This window comes from Pelodiscus sinensis, chromosome 14, assembly GCF_049634645.1.
Source record: "Pelodiscus sinensis isolate JC-2024 chromosome 14, ASM4963464v1, whole genome shotgun sequence".
Lineage (NCBI taxonomy): Eukaryota > Metazoa > Chordata > Testudines > Trionychidae > Pelodiscus > Pelodiscus sinensis.
In genome coordinates this window covers 765925-789282 of record NC_134724.1, presented here as the reverse complement: position 1 = coordinate 789282, position 23358 = coordinate 765925, and the positions used below count along the sequence as shown (strand labels likewise).

General features: G+C 43.8%; 1 protein-coding gene and 1 long non-coding RNA gene across 2 annotated transcripts in view; one reads left to right on the top strand and one right to left on the bottom strand.

Annotated features, from left to right (window-relative positions):
* Positions 1-12244, bottom strand: part of CTDSPL2 (CTD small phosphatase like 2) — a 100392-nt gene extending 88148 nt beyond the window's left edge. The window contains exon 1 of the mRNA XM_075896797.1: positions 11950-12244. The gene's annotated coding sequence lies outside the window, so the exon portion shown is untranslated. The remainder of the gene's footprint in view (positions 1-11949) is intronic.
* Positions 12245-13093: 849 nt separating this feature from the next.
* Positions 13094-18464, top strand: LOC142818280 (uncharacterized). Its single transcript, XR_012895666.1, has 2 exons — positions 13094-13603; positions 18017-18464. It is a non-coding gene; the product is annotated as an uncharacterized LOC142818280 (long non-coding RNA).
* Positions 18465-23358: the final 4894 nt, after the last annotated feature.

The following is a 23358-nucleotide window of genomic DNA, read 5'->3' as shown; positions in this document are numbered from 1 at the left end:
CCTGATGAAGTGGAACAGCCAGCAATCTTCCCGTGCGAACAGGGAGTGAAGGGAGCTTCAGCCCCCCCGCCACACACACACCTTCCCTAAAGGGCGCCTGGAGGTGGGAGGCTGGGGGCTAGAGAAGTCCCAGATGGGGTGGTATGGTTTTTATGAGAAGCAATTCCATTTCAAGCGCATCTCATTTTCCTGGCACACCTGCCTTTAAGTTATGATAAGAAGAATTTGGCGATCATAGCTCTTGCCGTTTAAGAGTTCTTGAACAGTCAGACAGATGGATACACAGACAGACAGATATACAGATACACAGACAAACTCTCTCAAATATATAGTAGATGCTGGGAAGATAAACTGTACTGTGGTAAAGAATGTGTAGAATAGCGCCCCCCCCCCCCCCATGTGTGTGGTGGAAAGGTGAAATGCCTTGCAATAATGGGGTAAATAAGAGAAACTTGTTCGCGTGATTTTCATCCAGAAAAAAAAGTGTTCTCATTTGGTTTGATCTTCGCAGTGCATTAGCCACAGCCACATATTGCATATGACTTTGTTGTGCATGTTATCTTTTAGTAAGCTGATGACAAATAATATGAAGGACATGTTACCTTGTCTCCAATAGCAATATACCCTCTCTTTGTAGAATGAGACTCCTTTAGAGTATATAAAGAACAATTTCATTATTTCCCTCCAGAAACACCTGAATTTTGTGGGGGAGAGGGAGAGAAAATTGGGTTTCACCAGAACCCTGAAAAAATTGTGAGCATAAAAAATGCCTTGCCCCATAGTGCAATTGGATTGGGAGTATATAAACCTGTATAGGTGAAAATCTTATCCAGTCTGTGGGAAGAGAAGAAGGGCACAACATACCCAACCCCTGCTACTACTATTTTACTATAAAAGTAAGCAGAGATGACTCAAAATATAGAGGAACCAGATCTGTTGAGGAAGATTCTGTCATTTTTATGTTGTCATTTTTCAGGGTACTACTTTTCTTTAAACACAAAATCACAAGTTTATCATTGTGCTCAAGTTTAAAAAGTTTTTCAGAAAGGAGGCACTATAGAACAATTAAATATTACTATTTTAAATTCTATAGAACAAAGGAACATCTCAAGAACTAAAAATGTAAACTAACTGGTATTTTAGTGTGATGTGTAACTTTTGGGATTTTTGAGTTAACATTTACGACAAACCTGCAAAATTAAAAAAATGCAAACTGTACTTGTGAATTTTAGGAATGTCAACATGTAGTTGATCATACAATTAACTAATAAGCCTATGCTAATCAGTTAATCTTGTCAACTACATGCATCCTCCCCTCCCCCCCCTTGCTGCCTGTGTATCAGCGGGAGTCAGATTTAAGCAGGCTGTAGGCAGGCTCCCCACAAGCAGATCCACCTACCCCTCTACAAAACCGTAGAGGTAAAAGTGACTTGTATTGATCAAAAATGGGCTTGTATTCTTTATTATTTAAGACATATAAAAGAGACCTTACTGTTGGTGGCTTGTGTAGTTGGTGGGGGTGGAGAGTGCTGTGGAGAGAAGAGTGAATTGGGGATGTTTTCTGGGGTTTATATTAGAAATTCAGATCTTTCCTAACATTGGAAACTTCATGGAAATTGGAAAGCAAGATAAATTGTGACATCATTAAGAAACAAGAGACCAAGAAGTGAGCACATATGAGTCTGTTTAAAATGCCAGATTTGTTTATTTTTGTTAACTATTAACTTCACTGCCTAAGAGACAGTGAAAGAAAGGAAGTCATCAATTATCACCAAATATTTATTTCAGGCCCTTCTTCACTATGCACCATGACTGAAGCAAAAGAAAAAAGCATAAGAGACAAGCTGTACAGAGTCATTCTGGAAAATGAATCCAAATTATATTATATACTAACAATATAAATTTCAAGTAGATAGGATATACTGCTTTTAACCTCTGTGTAAATATTCTTATTCAGAATTTAAGTAGCCTTAATTCAGTTTAGCTTAACTCAACTGATTTAAGAATAAGAGTATCCACACAGGGGTTTAATGTGGTCTAACTACCACTCTGAAAGTTAATTCAGATTAATTTTACAGAGGCTATGCCTGAATTGCCCTGCAGTTCATTTGAACCACTGCAGGTGTGAATAGCAAAACGCATCAATGTGTTCTGCTGTAATTCCCCTGTGAAAAAGATTCCTAATTCATATTAATGTTTTAATGTGAATTAAGAACCATTTAGTTAATGCATGCAGTGTCCAGACTGGGGAGTTACAGTGCAGTACTTTGGTGCACACAGCTGTTCACATCCCCATAGTTCAAACTTCAAGACAGCATAGACAAGGCATCCATGTTTAACAACCTGTAAGCGTTAAATCCATTTTGAAGAATGTTAGACATTTGTTTCGAGTTTCTTAGATCCTGTCTACAGCGAGCTTGGAATCAAATTTGGCTATTTTAGTTGGCTAATGTGGACAAGTTAAGAGATTTTTTTTAGAAGTGCATTCAAGTCTAGATTCAGTTTGTTTTAAACATTTAACACAATTTTTCCCAATTCACAGTTATGGACAAAAACATGTGAAGAAGTAATTTTAATTGATCCCGGTTTTAACACTTTCCCTAAACTCTGTACCTGCCATGAGCATCTCTCATGGTGTGTCACAAATGTGGACACTTTTTAGTGAAGATGACTGTGTGCCAACAAGCTCAAAAATCCCAGTATTTATAAAATCTTATTTTCACATACTTATAATTGATAACAGGTAGACAGAATAGCTGGTGGCATCAGACACACTCCAAAAAATATTTTATATATATAAAGAAGTATTTACTGCGGGACGACAGAATGATGTCATCACGTCACTCTGCATCCCAAAGCCCCTCCCTCTCAGCCACCCAGCCTCCTCCTTTCCACCCTTACCGGTACTGAGAGCCCTGGCCTCCATCTCTGCCATAGAAAACAAAAAGGAGAAGAAATATATGAAAAGAGAGGCTGCAAGAGCATTCCATTTGGAATATCTGTTTAATGTGAAAAGGAACCATTTATGACAAACCTTTATTTCATGACAGAAAAACCCTAGTTCATGCATTAGTTCAGGACACATTTATATTGTCCATTAATCTTTGAAGTTGATTATCATCATATATTTCTTAAAACATAAGGGCAGTAAATCAATCAACTGAATTTCCCTATCAAGCAGAAGTACCTTCTCCAATGGTTTGGTTAGCAGGATATCCCTAAATTAGGGATGTTAAATATTGGTTAATTGAATAGTCAATTAACCTCATGAATTCTTATCGGTTAGTCAACTATTCTATAGTCCCCGGGGCTGGGGCCGACAGCCAGTGTGCTCCAGCCTCACGCCCAAGGAGCCCCCTGCCACTTGGCACTGCTGCCTCTGTGTTAGAGGTAGCAGTGTGGGGTGCCAGTCGGGAGCTGGTCAGCAAGGGGAGCCAGTTTAAAAACCAGCTCCCCTCACGGACTGGCTGCCTGTCACTCTGCACTACAGAGACAGCAGCCCTCCAGCGGGAGGGTCTGAGCACCTGGACCCAGTGCGAGCCAGAACTGAGCCAGCTGCCTGCCCGCCTGGCTCCTAATACACTTTAAATGCAGAGCTGCAGCAGGGGTAGGTCCCAGACCCAGCGCAAGCAGGACTGAACCGGGCTGCTGGCCAGCCTGCTAAAAAAATTACTGGTGGGAGGGGAGGGAGAATGTGTGTAGTTTATAGCATTAACCAATAAGCTTTTGCTTACTGGTTAATCAACTACACTATTACATTCCTACCCTAAATGCAAGTAGCTTTTGATACTTATTTTAAACACTGGAATCGTATTTGCCCACTTTCAAATCCTCATATGTTTCTTCCAAATTTTATGATCTTTTAAACATTTCTACTAAAAATGCCAAGGTCCAAATAATTTTCTTACTGACTTCCTTGAACATCCACGGGCCTTGTCATGATAGACAAACAAAGTGTTTTGCAATCATGTTTAAACTAAATCAGATTTTAAAAGTACAACTGCTTTGTTTTGATTACAGTTTAGGAAGGTGTTAACTAGACTGAATTAGGTAATACAACCTAAAGTCACACCTTTAAATCTAGTCTAGACAAGGTTTGTAAGTACCTTTAAACTTTTAATAGCTATTTCTATTATCTATATATTACCTACTGTAACTTCCTGTATGCTGTTTCCAGAAAACTGATCTCTGACTTACGGCCTGGCCTCCGGCAATTCTATCCTTTTCCTCACAGAAGCAATATAACTCTTACACAACTATACTTTAATTATTCTGACAAAAGCTCTCATTTTCCAAATATATAAAATAAAGCATGTCCCCATATATACATACACTATAAGCATATTGCTCCAAACAGCCAGAGTACCTCATTTTGAGCTAGCTCTTTAAAGCAGCTGGGCCCAGCTCCCCAGATGATGATTTGGGCTTGGGCCAGTAGTTGGATCAGGTGACCAGGCAACTCATTAGAGCCCAAGTGCACTCCTTCCTATAAAAAATGAGCCTCAGAGAGCTGACCAATGAGTAGAGCTGTCATTTAATGCACTGAGATACGATGGCAAGGAAAAGAGGGAACTGGAGGGAATCCAGAGTGGAGCCAGGGAAGAAAAATCTCCCTACCTGCCAGCAGGAAAGCTGGAACTACCTGGAGGCAGGGGCAGAAGCAAAGCTCTTCAGATGAAATGAAGGAACCAAACAGATTACTGAAAACAGTGAGGACATTCTAGTTTTAACTGTTTCGTGATAATAAACTGGGTTATCAAGAAGGGAATATTTTCAAGCCACCGACAATAGCAGTTCTTGGAAGGAGATACTCTGAGGCAGCAAAAGGGTTGAACAACAGGTGAGGTAAGAAACTATTACATGGGGTAACTAACTAAACAAATTTAGGTCAGAGGTTAAGAAATATTGAGCACTTGCAGCTATCATTTATTTCTACTGTAGTTGCAGATACCAGGACAAGAACTTACAAATGTAATTTTAGACTAAGTAACCTACCTCAATCTAGCTAATGCTTTCTGAACTCCATTTAAATCTAAGCAACTGAACTTCAGTATGTGCAGAAATGTCTGTTAAAGCTTTAACTTGGTCAGCATTGCTTAGCCCTAATCCGAGGCAGATAACTACATAATATTACACCTTTAATGTCTAGTCTTTTAGGCCTAATTTTGGCCTTGTATACTTGCCTCCCTACTTGCATATTCCACAGAGTCTGAATGTGTTTTAGATCACCAGATTCTAAGCATGCACCTGACAACTTCACAGCCACCACAGAAAAGCCATAAATGTTGGAGCTTACCTAAGAAGGCAATCCTAAATTTATTTAGAAATTCCTATCATCCTTTTTGACACTCATTTTATGCCCTGTTTTTTGGGATGAGATGATTAACACTAGCATGTATCCTGGGGCATCACATCAAACAGGAGCTGGTAATTCTACAAACTGAAACTCATGGTTGAGCTGAAGACTGTGAGGTTTTTAAATGAGGTGAAGGCTCCTTTCATCATGGGAGTGGCATCTCACTAAATAATTTTATACCGTATTAAACTACATGTAGGCAAAGTAAGCAATACAAATTCAAAACTGGGTGGGAGGGGAGAGAAAACAGAACAGTTAAGTTTGTACCACACTTCCTCACCAATGTGCCATACGATTATGGAGATGCCTGGTGACAACTCCATAGTTAGCAGGGATATAAAATCCCAATTAAAAGGTTAAACCAGTTAAATGTTACTTGTAACTGGTTAACCATGATCACACAGCAGGACATGCGTGGGAAGCTGCTTTAGACAAGCCGAGCCCACTGCACCGCACTGTGGCTGGAGCACCCTTGCCCGCAGCATGGCTGACCCAGCTAAGCTGGACTGCCCCGCTTATGACACAGGGCAATTTTCCCAGCTAGACTGGAGTCTCCCCCTCCCTCCCACCGCCCATGGAGTAACACCTGAAGCACGGCGCAGCACGATTAGCCCGGCTGGATTGCCCAGTTAGCCCCTCCCCCGCAGCACAGCTAGGGATATTCAATTTAGGTTAATCAGCTAATTGAATAATCAATGCAATTTGTATTGACTATTGGCTGTTTCTACACTTCAAAGGTGAAAGTGCTGCAGGGAGCACGGAGCCGGGGGGACTCAAGCAGTCCCCCACTGGCCCCATGGCATTTCAAAGCAGCAGCTCCACATGGAGCCCAGGGTCAGCTGGGAACTCAAGAGTCCCCGGCTGACCCCGGGCTCCATGTGGCGTTGCTGCTTTGAAACGTCTCAGGGAGCATGGCGTCAAGTTCCATGTGGCATTTCAAAGCGGCAGCGCCGCATGGAGCCTGGAATCAGCAGGGGAGTCCCCAGCTGACACCAGGCTCCACACAGCACTGCCACTTTGAAAGGCCACATGGAGCCCGGGGTCTGGCCTGGGGCTCCACATGGTACTGCTGCTTTGAAGCACTCCCTCCCTCCCCCCCCGCTGTCTCTTTCTGATAAAGGCAGCAAGGGGGGGGAGCAACTAGTCGACTAAAGTGTTGACTATCCAATAAGCATTTGCTTATCTGACAATCGACTAGTCATTCACATCCCTAGGCACAGCATGACACAATTGGCCTGGTCAGGCTGGCATACCCTCCTCTACACACAACATGGCACAGTTGGCAGTTGCTCCAGCTACGCTGGAGCTCCCCCTCACCCATGATGCAGCTGGCCTGTCCAGACAGACTGAGCCCACGGAAATGCTATAGCTGCACTGCTGTAGCATTTCAAGTGTAGACAAGCTCTTAGACAGTGGATCCTGATTAGATCTGCAGCAACATGTCTTGGGGAGGGAGGGAGGCAGGAGAGAGAAAATTAAAGCATTGTACTTAGCATTAGTTTTAGCAAGCCTGATTGATGGGGGCTGGGTTCTAATAATGTCAGCTGTCAGGAGCTACACTCACTAGATTTTCCCCTACAATACAAAGGATCACATGCAGCTACTTGCACTATACTTCTGCATCACACAGATTTGTCCATAGATCTGAGTGATTTACAAATTATGATAAATCATTTTAAAGATCAGGAAACGGAGGCACAGAGGTACTGACTTGTTCAGGGTCACATAGCAGCTCATTCACAGAGCTGGGAATACAACCCCAGTCTCCTGGCACGCAATGGAGTGTGACTCTACCATACTACCTAAAAGGTCCCCCCCCTTCCTCCTCAAATCTCCTTTCCCAAACAAATGGGTAAAACCAAAGCCACTTACAACATTTTATACATGATCAAAGGCTTGTCTACACAAGGGCACCCAAGAACGCTAATCAGAATTAACTAAACGCATGAATTTAATATGGCTTAGTTAAACCACAAGCTCCACAGATGGTGCACTTTTTCATAATTAAAGAGATCTTAATTCAGTTTATTTTAATTAGTTTCCTAACCAAATTAAGGTCACTTTAATTCTGAATAAGAGCATCCACATAGGGGTTCGTGTGGTTTAACTAATTCACTTTAAATTTATACCTTCAATTAATCTGGATATATCTTTTCTGAATGTCCCTGTGTAATCAAACACTAAGAAAGCCTTGTTTGAACTAATCCCTGAAACTGACTTTATGGAAATCACACAACATAAAATGAAAAATGCCACCAACTGAAAATCCACCGGTCCCATTTTTTAAGTGATCACAGTAGGGATCTATGATGTGTAATGATCTTCTCCTCTTAATTTTTCAATAGCAGTTGAAAAATCAAGACCTTCCACCTGGAAATGTAAAACTGATACTAATAAATCCATTTTGTATTTTAAAGAAGTGGCAATGTATACAGTTTAACACAACCATAAATCAACTGATTTGCACTGATCTATGAAAAGCAAAACTACAAATAAAATACAAGTCAATACAGCATTCCTCTGCAACAGGCATTACACATTTTAGCATATAATAATCCACAATATTAAGAATTCTTCACGGGACTTGACATTTTGAATGCCAAAGGCAATGTGAACGAGAATCAGAGAAGGATTCTTCCAACTAAAAATTCCATCCTTAATTATAACTTCTTATGAATTTGACTGGGAGAGTGTGAAATAGGAAAGAAAAGCTCCTCCTCATGACTGGTAATGCAAAATGCTACTATGTGAAGTAACAGAATTTGATTCAGGCTTAGTCTCTCTCTTCCTGGGACAATAAGCGCAGGGAGCATCAGTGTCTGATCTGTTCCTGCATCAGAACAGCACTGTCAACAAGAAAGCTCCTAAGACAAAGTAAGAAATGGAGTGGAATCAAGAGGGAAGAAAACTCAACAGCCTGTCATAGCCTGTGAAGTCCTACTCTGACATCAATGCAGAACATAAACTGTGTGAGATACGTAAGAGCTGGCTGGTCAGGAGAGGCCAGGCTGAAATAATAAGCACATCAGCTGGCAGCAAAGTGGATAGGAACCAGAAGTTCCAAGGATGAACCGACAGGAAGTTAGGGAAATAACCAAAAAAAAATCCATGAGTATGTGTTATTTCACTTCTGAAAGCTCCAATTTGTCTTCCAGTAACAAACAGTACACAATTCTGCCCCATCCAAAAGACAAGTCTCTTAAATCTGTATTTGAAAGAGTTGTTCAATAGTCTAGAAATGGTGAAAAGCACTGCCGCGCAAAGGATATAGCTTCTGGACAAAATTGGGTCCCTCACATAACATGGAATCAAGAGCTACAAGTTCTTTAGCTTCAGAACACCTGTCCCTAGGAAACCTTCCCAGATGACTCCTCAGAACAGCTTTAGTTTAGCTCCAGAGAGTATCACGTCCTGTGGTCTTTTGCTAGAGGAAGGTTCATGGGACTCTCAAGGATGGTAAAACAGAAGAGACCAGAAAATAGTTTTAAGTAATCTATGTATATGGGCACAGCAGACAATTTGTCCATGAATGTTGTACACAATCCAAAAAAAACATTACTATCTACTCAAATACATTGTGTGTGTATTTTCAATTACTCTAAAAACTAACATTTAAATTAACATACATTTCAATTCTTCAACCTATTTATTTTGGGATTCTCTTCTCCCCCTCTTAAAAATTCTAATTAAAAACAAACAGTTTCTATTCAAAATTAACACTGAAATGTTGAGTCAAACAAGCAAGAGCTACGGGTTATATTTTTGCTGTCACCCCATGTGTATGCTGAGGCTGTTGCAGACCTACTGCAAAGAATCCCGTAACAGTGATTTCCTTTATACATAAAATAAATTGTGCTTCATTAATTACAAATTACAATAGAACAGGCCTCAGTCTTAATTTTATATTTCCTTTCTTTTATTAGTGTCACAACCTTAATTGGGGTAACTTGTGTCAAGAAAAGAAGTAAGTACTAATATGAATCATGAATAAGACTGCTACTGACAAACATAGTAAAAATTAAGGGTGTAAATGACTGAAGAGCACCATGTAATTAAAAAGGAAACAAAGAACACCACTCAGCTTGGCTATTCCGAAAATAAGCTGTGTCATCATGTCATTCTTTTGGAAAATAAAGTAAGACATTTTCACACAGTAGCTTGTTTCATCTTGAAATGTACACTCTGCTGAAGTAAAGTTACCTTTAGATCACTGAAATGCACTGGCATTTATAAAATAATATTCTTAACTTCTGTACTACACTTAAACAAGAGATTTCCAATAATATTACAAACATTAAAACTCTGAAAACCTGTGCGGGGCAGGAAAGGGATACTAAAGGCAAATCTCTGAAATGCAGTCATACCTGAGGCAGAACACAGTAATGATTAGGAACTTTATTCTGTATCCCTGAAGTCAAACCAGGACGCCACACAATACTTTATGAAAGTGAAGAATGTTTTATACAGTGTAAATACCCTGGCAGGAATAACAGAATTGAGAGAGGCTAAATGTAATTACCTGAATTTGTCCAAAACCCTGGGGCACACAACTCTAATTTTTACAAACTGTGCCATGATACTTTTAAAGTCTACAAATGGGTAAGACATATGTGGAAAACCAAAACTAAGTAAAACAAAATAGCATCACCAAAATCATGACGCTTCCCAGGGAAAATAACATCTGAGAAAATACAGTATACCCATTTGATAGAAGTAAAAAAGTAGTGGTGTTCTCTAGTGCTTACAGCATGTAATAATTACGGCTGCCACTGTTAAATATTCAATGTGTAATTCTGTTTAAGTCATAATCTCTACGCCTCAGTTAAGCCATGTCTAAAACAGGTACAATACAACTATCTTGACTCAATGTGTCATGACGCTTTAATAATAATAATACCCAACATTTATATAGGTCTTTTCAACTTCACAGCCCTTCACAAACATTAACTCATTAATCCTCACAACACCCCTGTGAGGTATTAATGTTCCAATTTTATAGATGGGGAAACCAGAAAAGATGTTAAGTGACTTGCCTGAGGCAACAGAAAAATAATGTATTAATTAATGCAAAGTGCTTTGAGATCCTTTCATAGACCACAGTACTATGAGTGGAAAGTACTCTATAATCATCAAAAAGAAACAGGCATATTCTCCAGTTGATCCTCAGTATTCTTTTAAAAATGAACCATAAACATAAGGGAAGCTGTGAACCCAAATATCATAATAAAACAGAGCAAAACAGGTACTGTACTACATCCCCCAAAATCATCATTATGAAGGGAACAAATACCTTCCATGCTGCATTCTTTGGTATTTCTTTGGATAAACGAAGTGATAGCTCTGATACAGAGCCCACCAACATTGTTACAAAAATGACTACTGGACCCATTCTATGACGCAGTCCCAAATATTCTTGTAAAAGTGAGCAACAAGCAAACCCACTGCTACACTCTCCAATACTGTAGAAGTGAACAACTGACACATTCAGTGTAGCAATGCAACCCAATATTATGATACAACCCAACTCAGTGATGGGGACATCATCTGCAGTGGTCCCCAATATTATCATCGTGAGTGAGACACATCCAATGTGGCATCCCCCACAAGGCTACCACTCCAACCAATATCATCACTCTAGTCAGCGACAGGAATGTTCACTGTCACTCTCCCCAATATTATGCCTGTCATTGTCAGAAACAAGCACATCCAAGGTTATGTTCTCCATGATCATTACCAATAGAGACAGCAAGAAGCATATTGGTCACTGTACACCCCATTAGATTCAAGAGCAGGCACGACTCCCCAATGTCTCCGCAGTAAGAGCCAGCAACAGGCATGCACAGGAACAGAGTTCCCCAACATCCTTCAGCCCAGGACGGGCTCATGCCAGGCTACCGAGCGATCACCGTAAGAACGAGCCCCTCAGCGGTGTCCAGTGCTTCACTCCCCACTGTAACTGCAACAAGAGGCAGCAACAGGCATATCCTGTGCTGCGCTCCCCACACTTCCCCGTGTGTGCGCGCGTGTTTGTGTGTAACATGGACTCAGAGGCAGGCAAGAGAGCTACGCCCCCTAAACAAACCCAACTTGGGATGCAGAAAAGCCAGCGGCAGCAGGGGGTCCCCCGCAGGACACCCCGGCAGCGCCCAAGTCAGAGCATTACCCCCCACGCCCCCAATAACCCGGGGCACCCGGAGATGGGGGAGGCAGCTGGGATTCTAGGCGGAGTCGTCTCACCACAGGCCTAGGCCTGAGGGGGGAGCTGGGGGTGTCGGGCGGGAGGTGACAGCCCCCCAGCGCCCTGCCCCGGCACATGGGGGCGCGGCGGGGGGGGCCGGGGCCCCTCTCGGAAGGGGGCTGTGCCGAGTGGTCTCGGCGGTGGGGAGGGACGGCAGGAGCCCGGCGCGGCGGTGTCTCCTCACGCCCGGCACAGGGGACCCCCGTCGGGGGCGGCTTTCCACGAGGGGAGCCCGCCCCGCAGGCAGGGCCAGGCCCGGAGAGGGGGCGCCTCCGGGGCCACTTCGGGAGGGAGCCCCCCTGGCTCCCCGATCCCGGGCGCGACCCCGCGCTGGCTGGGAGGGGGTGTCAGGTACCTGTGGGTGCGGGGTGCCGAGGAGGCGGGCCCCGGTGTCCCGGGCCCCGGCGGCCAGGCCGGGCGGGCGCCGCTGTGTTTACACCGCCGCCGGGGCTCCGCAGCCGCTCAGCAGCCAGTCGCCATTTCCCGCCTACCGACCTGCTACACCGCACGGAGGGACCCGGATGGGAGAGGGGCCGCCGCGCAGGCGCAGCCCGGCCGGGGAGGGGGTCGGGACAGCGCCGGGGAGGAGCGGGGCCTCGCGCGGCGGACAGCGCCCGGGGGGGGCCAGGGGTCGCTCGGCCCGCGGGCGGCGCGCGCGGCGGGGAGCTGCCAGCGAGGGCGCCTCGCGCGGGAGGCCTCACGCGGGGGGGGGGGGCTCACTGGGGAGCGCTGGCCTCAACGGGGCTGCCTCACAGTGGGCGGGGGCCGTGAGGTGCGTTGCCTCACGGGGGGGGGGCTGTGAGGGGCATCACACGGGGGGGGGGGCTAGCTGTGAGGGGCATCACACGGGGGGGCTAGCTGAGAGGGGCATCACACGGGGGGGGGCTAGCTGTGAGGGGCATCACACGGGGGGGGGGCTAGCTGTGAGGGGCATCACACGGGGGGGCTAGCTGAGAGGGGCATCACACGGGGGGGGCTAGCTGTGAGGGGCATCACACGGGGGGGGCTAGCTGAGAGGGGCATCACACGGGGGGGGGGGCTAGCTGTGAGGGGCATCACACGGGGGGGGGGCTAGCTGTGAGGGGCATCACACGGGGGGGCTAGCTGAGAGGGGCATCACACGGGGGGGGCTAGCTGTGAGGGGCATCACACGGGGGGGGCTAGCTGAGAGGGGCATCACACGGGGGGGGGCTAGCTGAGAGGGGCTGCCCCACACTGGGAGGGTTCGTGGGGGGGGAGCTGTCTACAGGCCGTGAGGGGGCATCACACTGGGAGGGGTTTGGTTGCCTGGCACTGATGGGGTTGGCAGGCTGTGAGTGGGGGGTGCCTCTCACTGGGAAAGGAGTGGATCGTGGGTCAGGAGGCTCCTCACACCAGGATGAAGTTGGGGGGGAGAGCTGGGAAGGGGTGTCATGGGTGAGGACTGTGAGGGCTTTTTTGCCTCACAGTGGAGGGGAGGGTTGTGAGTGGCAGGGGCACCTCACACGGGTAGGGGCACGTGAGTGGGGGGGGCACCTCACACTGGGAGGGAGGGCTGTAAGGAGGATGCCTCACACTGGAGAAGGCCTGGGTCAGCAGTGCCTTACACCATAATGAGTGGGGGACTCATACTCTGGCACTGTGAGGTTCAGACTCCATTGTGATGAGTATGACATAAATATGTGGGTGGGCATATTAGAGACACAACCTGGGAGAGGTAATATCTTTTATTGGACCAATTTCTGTGGGTGAGAGGAGCTTTTGAATTTACACAGAGGTCAGGTCTGGGCTGGTATGCAGCCCTTTCCCCAGTTCCCTTAGGTGAAATGTAGTGAGTGGCAGTGCTAGTACTGACAGGCGCAGTCAAGACAGAAGCCTGGCTTACTGCTGATAGGAGGAGCAAGCAATACAGTAGTGAAAATCCCCTGTCAACATAGGAACTCTCATCGCTAGAGCTGCAACAAGTGGGACAAACAAGGCAAACTTTAGTGATAGGAGGATGCTGTAGAGAGACTGGAGAAAATAATGAGGTGAGCAGATTGAGGATACTGTTTACAGGCCTTAACTTTGCTAGAAAAAAAGGGTTTTAATGAGTTAGTTAAGGTAAATTATTTTCAAATGAATGGAGATTGCTTATCTTCTAGAAGTGGAAGGAACCTTGACAGGTCATCAGGTCCAGTCCCCTGCCTTCATAGCAGGACCAAGTACCATTGCTGACAATTTTTGCCCCAAATGGCCTCAAGAATTGAGCTCACAACCCTGGGTTTAACAGGCCAATGCTCAAGCCACTAAGCTATCATCCCCCCCCCCAGTACTTTCCAGTTCTAGTATTCTGTGAGGGATATAAGTTTTGTCAAGCAAGTGCAAGTGTAGACACAGCCTCAATTCTTTTCTTCACTAGGGCTGCGTCTAGACTGGCATGATTTTGCGCAAAAGCAATTGCTTTTGCACAAAATCTTGCTGCCTGTCTACACTGGCCGTGAGTATTTGCGCAAGAACACTGACTTTGTAATGTATAAAATCAGTGGTTCTTGCACAAATACTCTGACGCTTCCGCTCAGGGATAAGCCCTCTTGCGCAAGTATTCTTGCGCAAGAGGGCCAGTGTAGACAGCCACATTAATTTCTCGCGCAAGAAAGCCCAATGGCTAAATTGGTCATGGGAGCTTTCTTGCACAAGAGAGCGTCTACACTGGCACGGATGCTTTTGTGCAAAGCAAATCTTTTGCGCAACATCATGCCAGTCTAGGAGTTTACAGTGCGATAACTAGTTGCCCTCCTTTCTACAAAAAAAATCTTTTGGTCATGAAAACATAGCTTTTAATTCAACCTGCTAACTAGGGTAAAAACTATACATTTCAATATTTTCATTAGGATTTTACATTGAGTTAATTGAGTAAAGAATACACAATTTTCCCCTAGTGAAGACAAAGCCTAAAGTCTAGGAGGGCTATGTAGGTTCTGAGCAGGAGGGTGAGGACAATTTATGGATAAAGGAGGACATCTTAGGTTACTAAGAAGACTGGGAAAAACAATATTTTGTTGATATGCTGTAGTGAAGATTTCTTAGGAGGGAATGCATTGGTTTTGCTATTGACTCTGAGTAGAAAATTGGTTTAATGTGGCTGGGGATAGTGTTTTGCTGTTTCTGGGGGGGGGGGGAAGAAACAGTTTATAGGAGGTGTTTTTTAGGTTACTGGCAATGTTTGGACAACAGATCCTATTCCTACTGAAATTAGAAAAGAGCACGGTGTTTGTTGGCTTGACCACACTGGGGAGGCAAAAGTAAAATGTTTAGTCCAGAAGCTGCTGTCAGAATATACAGGTGGTTGGGGCCTACTCTGCTTGTGACAATAGTGAACGTTTCTGTGTATAGCTCCATTGCAGCAAAAACCCTATGTATAGCAAATATCTTGGTGCACTTAACCTGTGAAAGTCTTTGGAACTCTCCTGGGAGGAAGGTGCTGTAGACCCAATACATCATTCATTTTGACAGAGTCTGACAGCAGTATAACTCCTGTTCTCCCCCCCCCCCCCCCCGCATATGTAGTGAGGGTGTGTGAGCGGCTGCAAAGTTTGTTGCTGTACATGTTTGCTGGTATTTTTTGTATTCTCAACAGTGAAAAAAAAGTTTATATAGATTCTTACATTTAAAGCTTAGTTAGAGGAGTTTGATAAGCCATTAAAATAAATGAACTGGGCTAGACCAGTGGCTCTCAGCCTTTCCAGATTAACTGTATCCCTTTCAGGTTGTTAATTTGTCTTTCCAGACCCCAAGATTCACCTCACTAAAAACTACTTGCTTACAAAATCAGACATCAAAATTCAAAAGACATAATCCACTATAACTGAAAAATTGCTCATTTTCTCATATTTACGTTATACTGTAATTATAAAAATAAATTAGAATAGAAATATTATTACATTTTAGTGTGTAGTTTATAGAGCAATACAAATAAGCCATTGTATGCAATTTTAGCTTGTACAGGCAGTCCCCGAGTTACGCGGATCCGACTTATGTCAGATCCGCAGTTACGAACGGGGCTTTTCTCGCCCCAGAGGACGGGAGCGGCGGGACGCCCAGATGCGCCGCAGTCCGCCGCCCCCGTCCTCCGGGGCGAGAAAAGCTGCTCCCCGTCTCCCTGGTCTGCAGAGAGACGGGGAGCAAAGCCTTGGAGCACGCCCGCAGCGGGACAGCCCGGGCGCGCTTGAGCTGTCCCCCTGAGAGCGTGCTCCGCGGCTTTGCTCCCCGTCTCCCGACCAGCAGACCAGGGAGATGGGGAGCAAAGCCTCGGAGCACGCCCGCAGTGGGACAGCCGTGGCACGCCTGGGCTGTCCCGCTGCGGGCGTGCTCCAAGGCTTTGCTCTCCATCTCCCTGGTCTGCTGGGGGGGTGCAGCTAGTGCCCCCCCCCAGCAGACCAGGCTTTTCTTGCCTACCCCTGGGGTAGAGCAGCTGGGGGCTGCCGGGTTGGTCCCGCAGCGTCGCTCTGGACCAACCCGGCAGCACCCCAGCTGCTCTGCCCCAGGCGTCCTGATTCAGCCGCTGCTGGTCAGTTTCAGCAGCAGCTGAATCAGGACGCCTGGGGCAGAGCAGCTGGGGTGCTGCTGGGTTGCTCCAGTAGCGCCGAGGAGCCGCGCTACTGGAGCAACCCAGCAGCACCCCAGCTGCTCTGCCCCAGGCGTCCCCAAGTCAGCCGCTGCTGAAACTGACCAGCGGCTGACTACAGGAAGCCCGAGGCAGAGTTGCTCTGCCCCAGGCTTCCTGGAATCAGCAGCTGATCAGTTTCAGCAGCAGCTGACTTGGGGACACCTGGGTTTCTTAAGTGGAATCTGTATGTAAGTCAGAACTGGCGTCCAGATTCAGCCGCAGTTGAAACTGATCAGTTTCAGCAGCGGCTGATGCCAGTTCCGACTTACATACAGATTCAACTTAAGAACAAACCTACAGTCCCTATCTTGTACGTAATCCGGGAACTGCCTGTAGTGGCTTTGCTAGCACTTTGTAGTAACCTGTTATAAAATTAGGCAAATATCTAGATGAGTTGATGGACCCCCCTAGAAGACTTTTGTGTATCCCCAGAATACATGTATTGCTGGTTAAGAACTAATGATTTATGGTCTTGATAATTTTGTTCTTTACAATAATTTCAAGAAATTTGCCTGGCACAGAAGTTAGACTTACCAGCCTGTAATTGCCAGGATTGCCTCTGGACTCCGAAGCCTTTTTAAAAATTAGACATGTTAGCTATCCTCTTGTCATCTGGTACAGAGGCTGATGTAGGTTATATACCACTGTTAGTACAGTATTGCAGATTGATATTTGTACTCTTCAGGACTCTTGGGTGAATACCATGTGGTCCTGGTGTCTTCTTATAATTTATCAGTCTGTTCCAAAACAACCTGTATTGACACCACAACTTGGAACACTTCCTTAGATTTGTCACCTAAAAAGAATGGCTTGAATGTGGGGGTTTCCCCTATATCCTCTGCAATGATGGTTGACATAGAGAATTCTTTTAGCTTCTCCAATGATCTTGTCTTTCATGAGTGCTTCTCTAGCTCCTCAGTTATCTAGTGACACCACTGCCTGTCTGACAGTCTTCCTGCCTGTTACATACTTTTTTTGATAGTTTTTGTGTTTTTAGCTAGTTGCTTTTCACCCTCATTCGATTTTTCATTGTGGGATTCGTTTTCCATTTTAAAAAGATGCCTTTTTGCCTCTCTAAACTATCTCATTTACTTTGCTGTTTAGGCATGGTGGCATTTTTTTGGTCCTCTTCCTATTTTTTTTAATTGGGGTATGCTTTTAGTTTAAGCTTCTGTTATGGCATTTTTAGTACAGGCAGTCCCCGGGTTACGTACAAGATAGGGACTGTACGTTTGTTCTTAAGTTGAATTTGTAAGTCGGAACTTGTACATATTGTAGGGGAAACTAGCTCTCCAGAGCTCAGTTTTATTCTCCCACACCTCACTTCCCTCAGTCCTTTATTCTCAAGCTGAGGTGTCTGCTGAGAAAAGCCGCTCCGCGTCTCCCTGGTCTGCTGGGGGGGGGGGGCTAGCTTCGCGTCTCCCTGGTCTGCTTGGGGGAAGCAGCTAGTGCGGGGCTGCCTCACCCCGTTTGTAAGTAGGGATCCGATGTAAGTCAGATCCATGTAACCTGGGGACTGCCTGTAGTCCTCATGCAGTTTGCAGGTTCTTCACTCTTGTGACTATTACGTGTAATTACCATTTAACTAACTTCCTCATTTTTGCATAGTTCCTCTTTCTGAAGTGAAATACTAATGTGGTGGATTTATTTGGTACTTTTTTCCCTGCAGAAATGTTAAATTTAGTTACATGATGGTTGCTGTACCAAGTGGTTCAGCTATATTCACTTCTTGTTCCAAATCCTGTGCTCCACTTAGGATTAAATCAATAATTGCCCCTCCCCTTGTGGGTTCTAGGACAAGATGATTCAAGAAGCAGTCATTTATGGTGTCTAGAAGTTTTGTCTGTGCATCTCCTCCTGAGGTGACATATACTGACTCAGTATGAGGATGGTTGAAATCCTCCATTATTGATGTGTTCTCTGCCTTCGCAGCCTCTCTGATTTCCCTGAGCATCTCACAATTACCATCACCATCTTGGTCAGATGATTGGTAGTATATGCTGCTGTTACTGTTCAAGCATGGACTTTCTGTTCATAGAGATTCTGTACAATTTGATTCATTTAAGTTCTGCTTTATTTGACTCTACATTCTTTCACAAATCGTATCACTCTCCCTCTAGTGCAGCCTACTCTGTCATTACTATGTATTTTATATGCCGGTGTTACCATGTACCATTGATTATTCTCATTCACCAAGTTTCTGTGATGCCTGTTATATCAATATTCTCATTTAATGTCAGGCACTCTAGTTCGCCCATCTTAATATTTAGATATGGTGTTCAGAATAATCATTTCAAGTCACTGCAGATAACACTGCATTTGTTTCAATAAATCAGTTAGTTTATATGCAAAACATGTTTTGAAAAATGTATTGATTCTTTAGTATCCAATACACTCAAAATAATTTTAACTAATAAAAATTCTGTTTTGTGCGTTTGAACTTGAATTCTAGTTTCTGTCCAAATGCTGCTTGACACAAATCAGAATTAAAAAAGTAATTAACATATAGTAAACAAGAAATGTATCATTCACCATTTTCTAACATTAACAAATATAAATATTAAGAATCTGAATAAATATCTGTTGCACTACATATTTGTTTAAATAAATGTGCGTAAGATGTAGTGTTTGCTACTGGTTGCAAAAAAAGCAGATAATTTAGTGTAAAAGCTATATGTAATTGCAAATTAAAATGTTTCAAAGGTTGCCAACCAATGAGACTCAACCTTACTTCAGAAAAAAAATACAGATGCAAAACAAGATTAAAATCAATTATTTAAATCAAGGTATCTTGTCTGTTGATTTAAATCATGATTAAAATTGGTGCTTTAAGTTGCTTTGATTTAAATTATTCCATCTTACTGCAGATAAAGTCTATACTTTGTAAATGTCTAAGCTTATTCTGTTGAACAAATAAATCAGATGATAAAAACAATTAATTTTGGAAGTCCCTACCAACTGAAGACATCCAGAAAGCAATTTTGGCACTACAGTATTTTACTTGGGCAGCTATCACAGAGGATCTCAGTAGCTATGGGTATGTCTACACTACCCCGCTAGTGCGAACTAGCAGGGTAATGTATGCATACCGAACGTGCAAATGAAGCCCGGGATTTGAATTTCCCGGGCTTTATTTGCATAAGCCGGCCGGCGCCATTTTTAAATGCCGGCTTGTTCGTTCCACGAGGCGTACAGATAGTTCGGAATGGCTTGCTAGTCCGAACTATCTAGCCCGTGCCACGTGTAGCCGCGCGGCACGGGGTTCAAACAAGCCAGCATTTAAAAATGGCGCCGGCCGGCTTATGCAAATAAAGCCCTGGAAATTCAAATCCCGGGCTTCATTTGCACGTTCGGTATGCATACATTACCCCGCTAGTTCGCACTAGCGGGGTAGTGTAGACATACCCTATTATGGTATAATTAATGTTGGGAAACATCTAGAAAAAAATCCAGAAGTTGTTTTATGGGAATTTGTCAACCACAAAATTCCGCAGTTGATATCAGGGCAATTTCCAGAATAATATCTGTGCATTAACAATTTACAGAACACATGAATTGCTGAAACAAGAAGAGCGAAAAAAAACCCCAAATTCTGTAGAAATCACCCAAATATGTATGAATATTATGCACACGTGGCTTTCTAGTGTCCCTTATTTTAAAGGATGGGTATATTTTGTGGGTGGAAATCTGTGTGGTAGGTTGTCTTGATAAGTGATTTTATTCAGTTTAAAAATAAACTATGGCTCGGAAAGTGATTTTGTAATAGTTGGTCCCTTTTACTAGATGGTTTGTGTTAGTATGTTTTAAGCATTCACTTTGTGACAGAAATCAACTGACTGCTGTCAACACTACAAAGAGCATATATTCTGATCTCTTCCAAATCGATAGGTTTGCCAGTTATGTTACAGTTCCACAATTGTGAATATATGAAGAAAGGATGCAGTTTGAGTTTTAGGATACCAAATTGAGCTTGATATGCGGAATACATTTAGTCTGGAAATCTTCCAGTGGATTGAAAAATCAAGGGTAGGTGAGGAGTGTGACAACAATGCCAAAGGATTACACCTTCACAAACTTTTCCAGGTCTATGTTTTAAATGCAGAATTATTTGGATAAATCAAGAGATCTGATCAATGACTATTAGTTGTATTGCTGATTTAGGCATGAATTGGAATTAATTATCCTAATTAAGTAGCAATGAGAAAGTTTGTCAAGTTATAGTGTTACATATTAAAGGCATCAAATTTAAGAAAGCCATCCAAGAAGTTATTCCGTTATAGCATAACATTGTGCCCTGTCACGCCGAACTACAGTTGCAAAGTTATTCTTCTTCAGTGCTTAGCCAGACAGTTGGCTGTAGCGATCATTCACCACTTGGGCTGTTCCTGTGCAAATTCGAAGTCTTGACAGTCTGAGAATTCAACATCAGAATAGACTTGATGAACCCATATAATAGAGGGTCTGCCTGTGGAGTGCCTGATGAAATCTGGGAGGGCTCTATACTAAAAAAACATCATCAGCCTAGTCAAGCTCTTTGAGCAACAGGTCACCAAACTCAATGCCCATGGGCCTGACGGAATGCTGCATTATGAAAGCCATTGCTTGACAAGAGAGTGCAGAGACCTGAACACAACGCTATCTAATGCCAGATTCTGATTTAAAAGGCACTGAGTCAGACGAACACAGACAATCGTTCCGGTAGACAGCTCTCTAATCAAGTCTAGCAGAGTGGTAGGGACTCCTATACCCCACAAGGCATTTCATAATGTGACACTATCTACTGAATCAAATGCAGCCTTAAGATCAAAATACATTGCATGCAGGGGCTTCTTGAATTCACAATGTGTGTCCAACAACAAGCATTTATTGTGCACCTGTTCTTCATGCAGCCTGACTGTTTGGGATGATGCTTCTGATGCAGCAAAGACTCCAGGTGTGCCAACAAAACATGCACCAACACCTTTCCTGGAACAGAGAGCAGGGTGATTGGCCTTACATTCACTGTGCAGTCCTTTGTCCTTATAAAGTGAAATCATAATGCCATCCTTCCAAGTGGTTGGCAGGGTTCCAGTTCTCCACACCAGATGAAAGAAGGCCGGAAGTGACTCTGCTACAGGATCAATAGCACATTTTAGCAGCTCTGAGAGGATGCCATCAGCACCGGCTGCACATCCATTTTTCAGTTTAGAGAAGGCTCATTTCGCTTCATCCAATGTTGGTACATCACTCAGTACAAATGTCTGGATCTGGAACTGAGGTGATTGTCAGATCATCCAGCTCTGAACAAGTGGCAGCTGAAGGATGCTTCTGGACACTGTGATAAAGAATGTCACCATCTGATTTACATGGATGGCCTTGGCTGTCATTCAGGATGCGATTTGCAGTGACTATCTCTTGACCACTGAAGTTGCAAATAGCATGGAATGCTAGCTTCAAGTCACCAAAATTGCAATAGGTTAATATTAGAAATATTACAGTGAAATAATTGTATTTATTGGGCACTTGAGTATCCAGAAAACTTGGTTAATCTGCATTGCCTCCTGCCATTATACCCTCACATCTTCAGGAGCATGCACCTGACTCTCGCTGTTGTGGGGCTTCTGACAGCTGGCATCGACAGCTGCTATCATCATCAGTGCCTCCTTCCCCCTCAGCCTGCCTTGAGCTGTTGGGAGCCAGATCTGCCAGAGGACTCCTGGGCAGCTTGTCTGTCTGCTGCTTAGGTCTGCTCTATGATTCAGGAGAAATGGTATGATTCAGAAGGAGGTGGGTGTTGGTTACCGCGGTTTCCTACAGGTAGGGGCAGAGGCAGAGCAATAAGCTCGAGAATCCGGCACATTCAATTAACTGGCAACTCCCATTCCCCATGAGGATTTCAGTAGGCACTTCACATAAGTATCTATTCAACTCACACAATTTGCTAGCATCATTATTACTGAACAATAACAACTATCCAGTCACAGGGAAATGCTCTTGAACAATTAGTTCACTTAGGCTACGTCTAGACTGGCATGATTTTCCGCAAATGCTTTTAACGGAAAAGTTTTTCCGTTAAAAGCATTTGCAGAAAAGAGCGTCTAGATTGGCACGGACACTTTTCCACAAAAGCACTATTTTCTTCCACTGTTTGATCTGAGGAAGTGGGTATGGCCCATGAAAGCTCATCATCTAATAAACCATCTTGTTAATCTTTAAAATGCTACATAGTCCTGAATTTTGTTTAAGCTACCCTAGACTAACACGGTTACATTTCTATCACTTGGTAGGTTAATGTGAGATGCTTGAAAACAGTTAGGGCAAGTCTCTACAGCGGGGCTAAAGCCGAAATAAGCTATGCAATTTGACCTACGTCAATTGTGTAGCTTAAGTCGAATTAGCTTATTTCAGCTTTTGGTGCTGTCTATACAGCAGGAAGTCTGAGAGAGAGCACTCTTCCTCTGACTTCCCTTAATCCTTGTAAAATGAGGGTTACAGGAGTCTGATTAAGAAGTCCTCTGGCTGGACATTATTTCAACATTATGTTATTTTGGACTATGTTATTTCAGAATAATGTTAGTTATTCCGAAATAATGCTGCCATGTAGACATACCTTTAGGGACATGAGGCAAGATGGTGTGTCTCAATCTTTCCAAACTACCATCCCCTTTTCAGGAGGAGGATTTGTCTTGTGTAGCCCGAGTTTCTTCTCACTATAAAACTACTTGCTCATAACATCAGACATCAAAATACGAATGGGTCGTAGTCTACTGTTACTGAAAAATTGCTTACTTTCTCATTTTTACCATATTATTATCAATTGGAACAGAACCATTCCTACCCATCCTGAATAATAGCCACTGATGGACCTAACCTCCATGAAAGTATCTACCTCTTTTTTGAACCCTGTTAAAATCGTAGTCTTCACAACATCCTCTGGCATGGAGTTCCACAGGTTGACTGTGCACTATGTGAAGAAAAATTTCCTTTTGTTTGTTTTAAACCTGCTGCCCATTAATTTAATTTGGTGACCCCTAATTCTTATATTATGGGAACAAGTAAATAACTTTTCCTTATTCATTTACACAGATGCATTTTAGTGTCAATAAGGAGCGCATTTGAAATATATCCAGGCTAGGAAAAAATAACTTGGGTATTTCA